The following is a 9,680-nucleotide window of genomic DNA, read 5'->3' as shown; positions in this document are numbered from 1 at the left end:
AGGAAGAGTGCAAGGAATTCTAAGTACTTCTTTTGTTCCGAAATACAAATAAATAAGAGCTTATTCAATCAATCCATCACATGATATCATTATAATGCATGATAAATTTTCAATTCAGTTCCCTTCTCTAGTCCATGGTCAGCTCACAGAGTAAAATGTATGCATATATATACCTATGCACACACGCTTGTCTACATCTATATATGTGTATATATACTTTCAGAAGGGCATAGCTATGTGCCTTAGAAACCCACCAATTTAACCAAAGGTTTTGCCCCCTGCCCCACAACCGAATTTTTCAACCCATATAAGTGACCAAACTCATCCCAAAACAACATAAGACTAACTCCAAACATATATCCAACTCAACTTATATCATTTAGGAGAGCTACCAATCTCAACAACTAAAATTCTCAATCTAACCTAACTGAAATGGATGCAAGAAGAGCCACAACTATATACAACATAGTGAATATAGATGTTTAAATCATAGATAATCAACTTACTAATCAATACTCCAAACTTAGTCTTCTTCTCCAAGGATTTTTCTCAACTCAGCTAACTCCTCTCTCTCTCTCTCTTCTGGTTCATTTTCGTTTTTCTTGGGCTAGGGATAGAGCAAGGAGAAGTGTGGTTTAAATAAGGAAGAAAAGCAGAAAAAGAAAGTGGTCAAAGATGGTCAAAGGCGGTGGAAATAAATTGGCTGCTGAAAAGGAGGCCACTTGGCCCATTCCACACTCATCACTATCTGATTTCTCACCTTTTTCGTTATTATTATTATTATTTTTTTCTTTCGTATAGATAATGATCCAGCCACAAGTTGTGGTATATTAAATACATTTAAAGATCCAGCCAAAAAAAATAAGGGTATATTATATACATGTATGTTATGTAACCATGCATGTGCATATGGATATGTATATGAGCATATATGCATGTTTGGTGGACACTAGCCTCACAATCTCCCCCACTAATGAAAATTTCGTCCCCGAAATTATTTACCTGATATCGGGAAAAGGTATGGATAGTTGACTCTCATAGAATCCTCGGGTTCCCGAGTGGCTTCTTCTATCGAATGACTCTTCCACAACACCTTTACTAATGGAATTCTCTTGGTTCGAAGGACCTGCTCCTTTCTATCTAAAATATCCACTGGCTCTTCCTCATATGTCAAGTCTTCATTTAGCTCCACCGGTTGATAACTCAGAACATGGGATGGGTCTGGTATATACTTACGCAACATTGACACATGAAACACGTTATGAATACGGGATAGTTCAGGAGGTAGAGCCAACCGGTATGCCACCTTCCCAATGCGCTCGAGAACCTCGTATGGCCCGATATATCTGGGACTAAGCTTCCCTTTCTTGCCAAATCTCATAATACCCTTCCACGGTGATACCTTTAAGAAAACTCGATCCCCTTGCTGAAACTCGAGGTCCTTTCTTCGTTTATCGGCATAATTCTTTTGTCGCCCTTGAGCGGTCTTTAATCTCTCTCTGATAATCTTGACCTTTTCAGCTGTTAGGTCGACTATTTCCGGTCCAGTTAATTTCCTCTCTCCAACTTCGTTCCAACACAATGGTGTTCGACAAACCCGACCATAAAGCGACTCATATGGTGCCATTCCAATACTAGATTGATAACTGTTATTATACGCGAATTCCATCAAAGGAAGGTAGTCATCCCAGCTGCCTTGAAATTCTATAACACACGCTCTTAACATTTCCTCCAATGTTTGAATGGTCCTTTCGCTTTGCTCGTCTGATTCAGGATGAAAAGCGGTGGTCAAATTCAACTTTGTGCCTAGAGCCGTAACAAAACTATTCCAGTACTTGGAAGTAAAATAGGAACCTCTGTCTGATACTATGGATGCCGGCACACCGTGCAACCTCACAATCTCCTTAATGAACAATTGTGCCAACTGATCTGCACCGAATGTCGTTTTAGCTGGTAGGAAGTGAGCGGATTTAGTCAGCCTATCAATTATCACCCATATAGAATCATGCCCTCTTCGTGTTCGTGGAAGTCCCGAGACAAAATCCATGGTGATCTTTTCCCATTTCCATTCAGGTATCGGAAGAGGTTGTAATAACCCGGATGGGTGTTGATGCTCTGCTTTAACCTGTTAACATACTAGACACTTGGCAACAAATTCAGCTATCTCCTTTTTCATGTTATACCACCAATAGCTTCTCTTCAAATTATAATACATCTTAGTGCTTCCGGGGTGCATTGCATAAGGTGAGCTATGAGCCTGTGCAAGAATCTATCCGAAACAATTGTTCTAGGCATGCCATGTAACCTCACAATCTCCCTAAAGAACAAATCAGCAACATGCGAGGCATCATCCGTTTTGTGACATGGAATAAAGTGTGCCATCTTAGAAAATCTATCCACAACCACAAAAATTGAATCTCTCCCACGTTTAGTCCTAGGTAATCCTAACACAAAGTCCATTGAAATATCAATCCAAGGCTCACTAGGAATTGGTAAAGGAGTATACAAACCGTTAGGCTGCACTCTGGATTTAGCTTGCCTACACGTAATGCATCTACCACAAATTCTCTCAACATCTCTTTTCATATGTAGCCAATAGAAGTGTTCTTGCAAAATAGCTAAAGTCTTTGCTACTCCAAAATGTCCCATTAATCCCCCACCATGTGATTCCTGCACTAATAACTCTCTCAAGGAACAATTTGGCACGCATAACTTATTCTCTCGAAACAGAAAGTCATCATGCCTAAAGAACTTACCACAAGGAATTTTCTCACAAGCTCGATATTCCTCACAAAATTCATGGTCATCAGCATATAAATTTTTAATGTGCTCAAAACCAAGCATTTTGCATCAAGTGTAGAGAGTAATGCATACCTGCGAGAAAGTGCATCGGCGACCACATTCTCCTTACCTTGCTTATACCGAATGACGTATGGAAACGTCTCAATGAACTCCACCCATCGGGCATGTCTTTTGTTTAGTTTGTGCTAGCCCTTCAAGTGTTTCAAGGACTCATGATCGGTGAGTATCACGAATGATGCGGACCTCACGAAGGATTGTGAAACCCGACGACCAACTTGAATCGATTCCCAGATCGCCAAACTCAGATTTAGATAAAGAGGATTATTGACCCGTTGTTTATAGAGAAACAAGAACCAACAATATCAAGACAAGGATTATTGACCCGTTGTTTATGAAGAAACAAGAACCAATAATATCAAAGTGTACCGAACAATCACAAGCTGTCACACTTGTTCGTTCGAAGGAGTTCAATGAAGAACAAAGGAGAAAAAAATCTCACCAAAATACCAGAATAGTCTGCCCTGGTTAGCTACTCAGCCTCCTTTATATAAGCTTAGGAGAAACTGGAAATTAACAAACTAGGCAACTGGAATATCCCTAGTTTCCCAAAGCCTGAAATAACAGAGGAAACTAAATAAAGGCTATTTAGAATAGTTGGCAGTATTTTATTCCATCTTCAGCATCTCATGGCAAGTCAAGTGAATAAAGGCCTTTGGAGACCCAATTGAATTAGACTCCTCTTGGCCCAAAAAGCCCATCAGCAAGCTCTCCATAGCTTGTTGGATTTGTTTGGCCTTCGCCCGTGTGATTGGCCCACTCGGAAAATGCAAGCCTCCAAGATCTTGTGCTTCAGCTCCCTCTTCAGGAGTCCGACTTCCAAGCTCATGTGCATCTGCCTCATTGTCATGCCCATGATCCTCATCATTCTCCCGCTCTTCAAAAGGATTCGTCCTCGAATCGAAACCTTCATCAATCGGAGAAAGATCAGAAACATTAAAAGTTGGGCTAACATTATACTTACCTGGTAAATCTATTTTGTAGGCATTATCATTTATCTTGGCTACGACTTGGAATGGTCCAATTCCTCGTGGACTCAATTTGGATTTCCGTTGGTTTGGAAATCTTTCCTTCCTCATATGAACCCACACCCAATCTCCTTGTTCAAAAATCACTTTCTTCCGTCCCTTGTTGGCTCGTTCAGCATATTGTTTATTTTTCTTCAAGATATGTTGCCTCGCTTCTTCATGAATCTTTTTCACCATATCTGCCTTTTTCTTCCCGTCAAGACTAGAAATCTCACTTATAGGCAAAGGGATTAGATTCAAAGGTGTTAATGGATTAAAACCATACACAATTTGAAATGGTGAGAAGTTAGTAGAAGAGTGTACTGTACGATTATAAGCAAACTCAATAAACGGTATGCAATCTTCCCAAGATTTCAAATTCCTTTTTATGACTGTACGAAGAAGAGTGGACAATGTCCTATTAACCACCTCGGTTTGCCCATCCGTTTGGGGATGACAAGTAGTTGAAAATAACAATTTAGTTCCTAACTTTCCCCACAGGACGCGCCAAAAATGACTCAAGAACTTAGCATCCCGATCACTAACTATGGTCTTAGGTATCCCATGCAATCGCACTACCTCCCTAAAGAATAAATCAGCAATATGTGTGGCATCATCAGTTTTGCAACATGGAATAAAATGAGCCATCTTAGAAAATCGATCAACAACTACGAAAATGGAATCTCGTCCTTTATTAGACCTAGGCAATCCTAGGATAAAATCCATGGATATATCAGTCCAAGGCTCATTAGGAACAGGTAAAGGCATATACATTCCATGGGGTTTGACTGTTGATTTCGCCTTCTTACAAGTAATACATTTAGAGCAAATTCTCTCCACATCTCTCTTCATATGCGGCCAAAAGAAATGTTCTCTCAAAATATCCAAAGTCTTAACCACCCCGAAATGACCCATAAGACCTCCCTCATGCGACTCAAGCACAAGTAATTCACGCATAGAAGAATTAGGAATGCAGAGCTTATTCTCCATAAATAAGAATTCGTCATGCTTATAGAACTTACCAAATGCAACCTTTTCACATGCACTATATATAGCACCAAAGTCAGAATCTTGCATGTACAACTCCTTAAGATGTTCAAACCCAAGAAATTTAGCATTTAGAGTAGAGATAAGTACATACCTCCGTGATAATGCATCAACTACCACGTTTTCCTTTCCTTGCTTGTACTGAATCACGTAGGGAAACATCTCTATGAATTCGACCCATTTGGCATGTCTCCGATTCAGCTTGTTTTGCCCTTTCAAATGCTTCAATGATTCGTGGTCCGTGTGTATGACAAATTCCTTCGACCACAAGTAGTGCTGCCATGTCTCTAAAGCGCGGCAAAGCATAGAGTTCCTTGTCATATGTAGAATAATTCAAAGCGGCTCCACTTAGTTTCTCACTAAAGAAGGCGGCCGTTTTTCCTGCATCAAAACAGCACCTATACCAATCCCGGAAGCATCACATTCAATCTCGAAAGTTTTCGAAAAATTAGGTAAAACCAATAAAGGTGCAGAACAAAGCCTTTCCTTAATCAAATTAAATGCTTGCTCTTGCTCTACTCCCCATTTGAAACCTATATCTTTCTTAACCACTTCCGTCAATGGAGCAGCCAAAGTACTAAAATCCCGCACAAATCGCCTATAAAAACTAGCTAGACCATGAAAACTTCTTACCTCGGTTACGGATTTCGGCGTCGGCCAATCCTTAATTGCTTTCACCTTTTCCTCATCAACCTGAATACCCTTGGAACTAACAACAAATCCCAAAAACACAACTCGATCCATGCAAAATGTACATTTCTTCAGGTTAGCATATAATTCTTCATGTCTCAATGCCTGAAGCACGCATCGCAAATGATGAATATGATCCTTCAAGCTCTTACTATACACCAAGATATCATCAAAATATACAACCACGAATTTCCAATGAAAGCACGCAAAACATGATTCATGAGCCTCATGAAAGTACTAGGCGCATTAGTTAACCCGAATGGCATAACTAACCACTCATACAAGCCATGTTTTGTTTTGAAAGCCGTTTTCCACTCATCACCCTCTTTCATCCGAATTTGATGGTATCCGCTTTTCAAGTCTATTTTTGTAAATAACGTGGAACCATGCAATTCATCCAGCATGTCATCTAATCGAGGAATGGGATGTCGATACTTTACCGTGATTTTGTTTACAGCGCGGCAATCAACACACATTCGCCAAGTACCATCTTTCTTTGGCACCAGCAACACCGGGACCGCACAAGGACTCATGCTCTCACGTACATGCCCTTTAGCTAAAAGCTCGTCCACTTGCCTTTGAAGTTCCTTTGTCTCCTCCGGATTACTTCGATATGCTGGCCGGTTCAGAATTGCGGCTCCTGGCACAAAGTCGATTTGATGCTCTATTCCCCTTATTGGTGGCAAACGATTGGGTAACTCCATGGGAAAGACATCCCCAAACTCCTGCAAAAGAGAGGTAACACAACTTGGCAAAGAAGAATTAAGGTCAGAGAAATAAGCCTCCTTGTAAACAAATAAGATCATTGGGCGATTAGCTTTGAATGCACTCTTGATCTCTCTTTCTTTTGCATAGAAACTCATTTTTTTCTCTTTTCTCTCAACTAACTCTTTCCTCTCATCTATAGCTAAACTCTCTTTCTTTTTACAATCCCGAATTTCTTCCTCTCTAGTCTTACCAATTTCCTCTCTCACTTGCTCACTCTCTTTTTTTCTTTCAATCTCATCTTCTACCCCACTTTTCTCACAAATTGATCTCTTGATTCGGAGTTGATCCTCATACACCTGATAAGGTGTTAATGGAACAAGTGTCACCTTTCTACCATCCTTGACAAAAGAGTATCGATTCTTATATCCATCATGTATTGCCTGTCTATCGAACTGCCATGGCCTCCCAAGCAACATATGACTAGCATGCATGGGCACTACATCACAAAGAACTTTGTCGTTGTATCTCCCAATTGTAAAGGAAACCAGAACTTGCTTGTTCACCTTCACTTCTCCACTTTCATTCAACCATTGCAGCTTATATGGCCTAGGATGCTTCAACGTACGCAATCCCAACTTATCAACAAGTAACTTACTAGCCACATTCACACAGCTACCCCAATCAATGATCAAAACTAATACCCGATCCTTCACTTGGCATCTAGTGTGGAATATTTTTCCCTTTGCACATCATCTCTCTCTTCTTCCTTAATTTGTACATTCAGTGCTCGCATGATTACTAAGGCATTCCCCGCAGCAGCATATTCATAATCACACTAGAATAATCTTGTGTTGGCATTGAATCACTTTCCTCCTCTTCAGTTTCAATTTCCCCACTATCCAGCATGATCATTGCCCTTTTATTTGGACATTGAGAAGCAATATGCCCAGACCCCAAACACCGAAACATTTGATATCTCTATTCTTTTGAGGTTGGGATGTAGAGTTACCTCTCTCCTTGTTGTCCCTTGGCTCTTGCTCATGCTCCTTTCAGCATTCGATTTAGGTTTCTCTGATGGTCTTGAGCTGGCACCCCATTTGACTTCCAATTGAAGATCCCGAATAAGAACCACCCTCATGCTTGGCTGGTCTCCCTCTCTTGAGTTGCCGTTCTACTTTCGTGGCATGCTAACCATCTCTTCTATCTCCACATAATGTTGCAACTCCACCACATTAGCAATTTCTCGGTTCAAACCACATAAAAACCTGGCCATAGTTGCCTCTTCATCTTCTTCAATGTTTGCCCGAATCAGAGCTATTTCCATCTCTTTGTGGTAGTCTTCCACGCTCCTCGTCCCTTGCCTTAGACTTTGTAATTTTAAATGCAAGTCCGGATAGTAATACGAGGGCACAAATCGCCTCCGCATGACAGTCTTCATCTCCTCCAAGTCTCAATAGGTCTTTCATGGTTCCTTCTTCTCTCCTTAACAATTTGTCCTACCAAACGATGGCATAATCAGTGAATTCCACCGCTGCAAGCTTCACTTTCTTCTCTTCCGAGTAATTGTGGCAATCAAATACAAGCTCCACCTTCCTCTTCCCATTCGATAAAAGCGTCAGGGTCATTCCTCCCTTGAAAAGGTGGTATCGTCATTTTAATACTCCCAATATTCCTTTTACTCCATCTCCAATTGTTGATCTCGCCTACATGTCTTCGCCCCTCATTCCTAACTCCTCTGGCTCTCCTCACACTTCCCACGGATGCAATTCATCATCTTCCTCATAATCTTCATCTTCTTCATCGTGAGGATTGGCTGGCTGGCAGATTAGTCTCCTTGCATTGGGAACTTGCACATGCTGCCTGGTTTGCTCCCTTTGCATTTGATCAATTCGTTGATCTTGCCGGTCCATTCTATCACGGAAATCTCCAAAAACAACTTCAATCTCTCGAATTGTTCTGCCAATGGCTTTCAAAGTAAAAGCAACATCTTGCTGGCCGGCATTACTTCCATCCCGGTTGTAGATTCATTGCCTTTTCCTGCGAAGCTCATGTTTGCACTATGAAAGAAAATTGGTGTTAGGACCACCTCATCACCACTCGCTCACGTGTTTGCCCTCAATTATATCGTCACTCCAACCTCGTGTTTCGCTCAGTTCAATGGCTTTTTCCCTCTGATATGCTCACCACTCTTGCCTCTTTCCACTCTAATTTCCTCCTCAAAGTTCTTTAAAGAACTCAGCAACTCACAATCAAAGGTAACTAGCTCATAATAATCAAAACAGCATTAATATATTGGCCCTAACTTGGACACAAACTAACAGGGAAATAAATGGTTAAAGGAAAGTTAACCAAGGAAAGATTTTGGGATGAAGAAAGGAATATCAGAGTAATATATGGATGAAAGATATGGAGATGATATAGGGAAGGGAATATGGAAGATCAGTATTGGGTATTATGGGAGCAAATCAACGCGGATCAACCAAGGTAAATAGCAACTTAGAATGATCTGATGCAAGGAATCCAGATCAAATCACAACCGACGGCTTCTTTCTTTTCTTTCTATCTTTTTTTTTTCAGCTCTATTTTTTTTGGCCGAAATTTTTTTTTGGCGCTCCTTTTTTTTTGCTTTTTTTTTTTGCTACTAATCAATCCAGAACGAACAAGCTAGATGGAATGAAATTCAACGAATTGAAACGTAAAGGATAGGATAACCTGATTTGGAGCCGATGCTTTGATACCAAAATGATGCGGACCTCACGAAGGATTGTGAAACCCGACGACCAACTTGAATCGATTCCGATCGCCAAACACATATTTAGATAAGAGGATTATTGACCCGTTGTTTATAGAGAAACAAGAACCAACAATATCAAGACAAGGATTATTGACCCGTTGTTTATGAAGAAACAAGAACCAATAATATCAAAGTGTACCGAACAATCACAAGCTGTCACACTTGTTCGTTCGAAGGAGTTCAATGAAGAACAAAGGAGAAAAAATCTCACCAAAATACCAGAATAGTCTTGCCTGATCGCTACTCAGCCTCCTTTATAAAGCTAGGAGAAACTGAAACTAACAAACTAGGCAACTGGATATCCTTAGTTTCCTAAAGCCAGAAATAACAAGGAAACTAAATAAAGGCTATCTAGAATAGTTGGCAGTCTTTTATATTCCATCTTCAGCATCTCATGGCAAGTCAGTGAATAAAGGCCTTTGGAGACCCAATTGAATTAGACTCCTCTTGGCCCAAAAAGCCCATCAGCAGCTCTCCATAGCTTGTTGGATTTTTTTTGGCCTTCGCCCGTGTGATTGGCCCACTCGGAACATGCAAGCCTCCAAGATCTTGTGCTTCAGCTCCCTCTTCAGGAG

This window comes from Punica granatum, chromosome 8, assembly GCF_007655135.1.
Source record: "Punica granatum isolate Tunisia-2019 chromosome 8, ASM765513v2, whole genome shotgun sequence".
Classification (NCBI taxonomy): Eukaryota; Viridiplantae; Streptophyta; class Magnoliopsida; order Myrtales; family Lythraceae; genus Punica; species Punica granatum.
The sequence above is the reverse complement of the archived record's forward strand: the minus strand, read 5'-3'. Positions refer to the sequence as shown.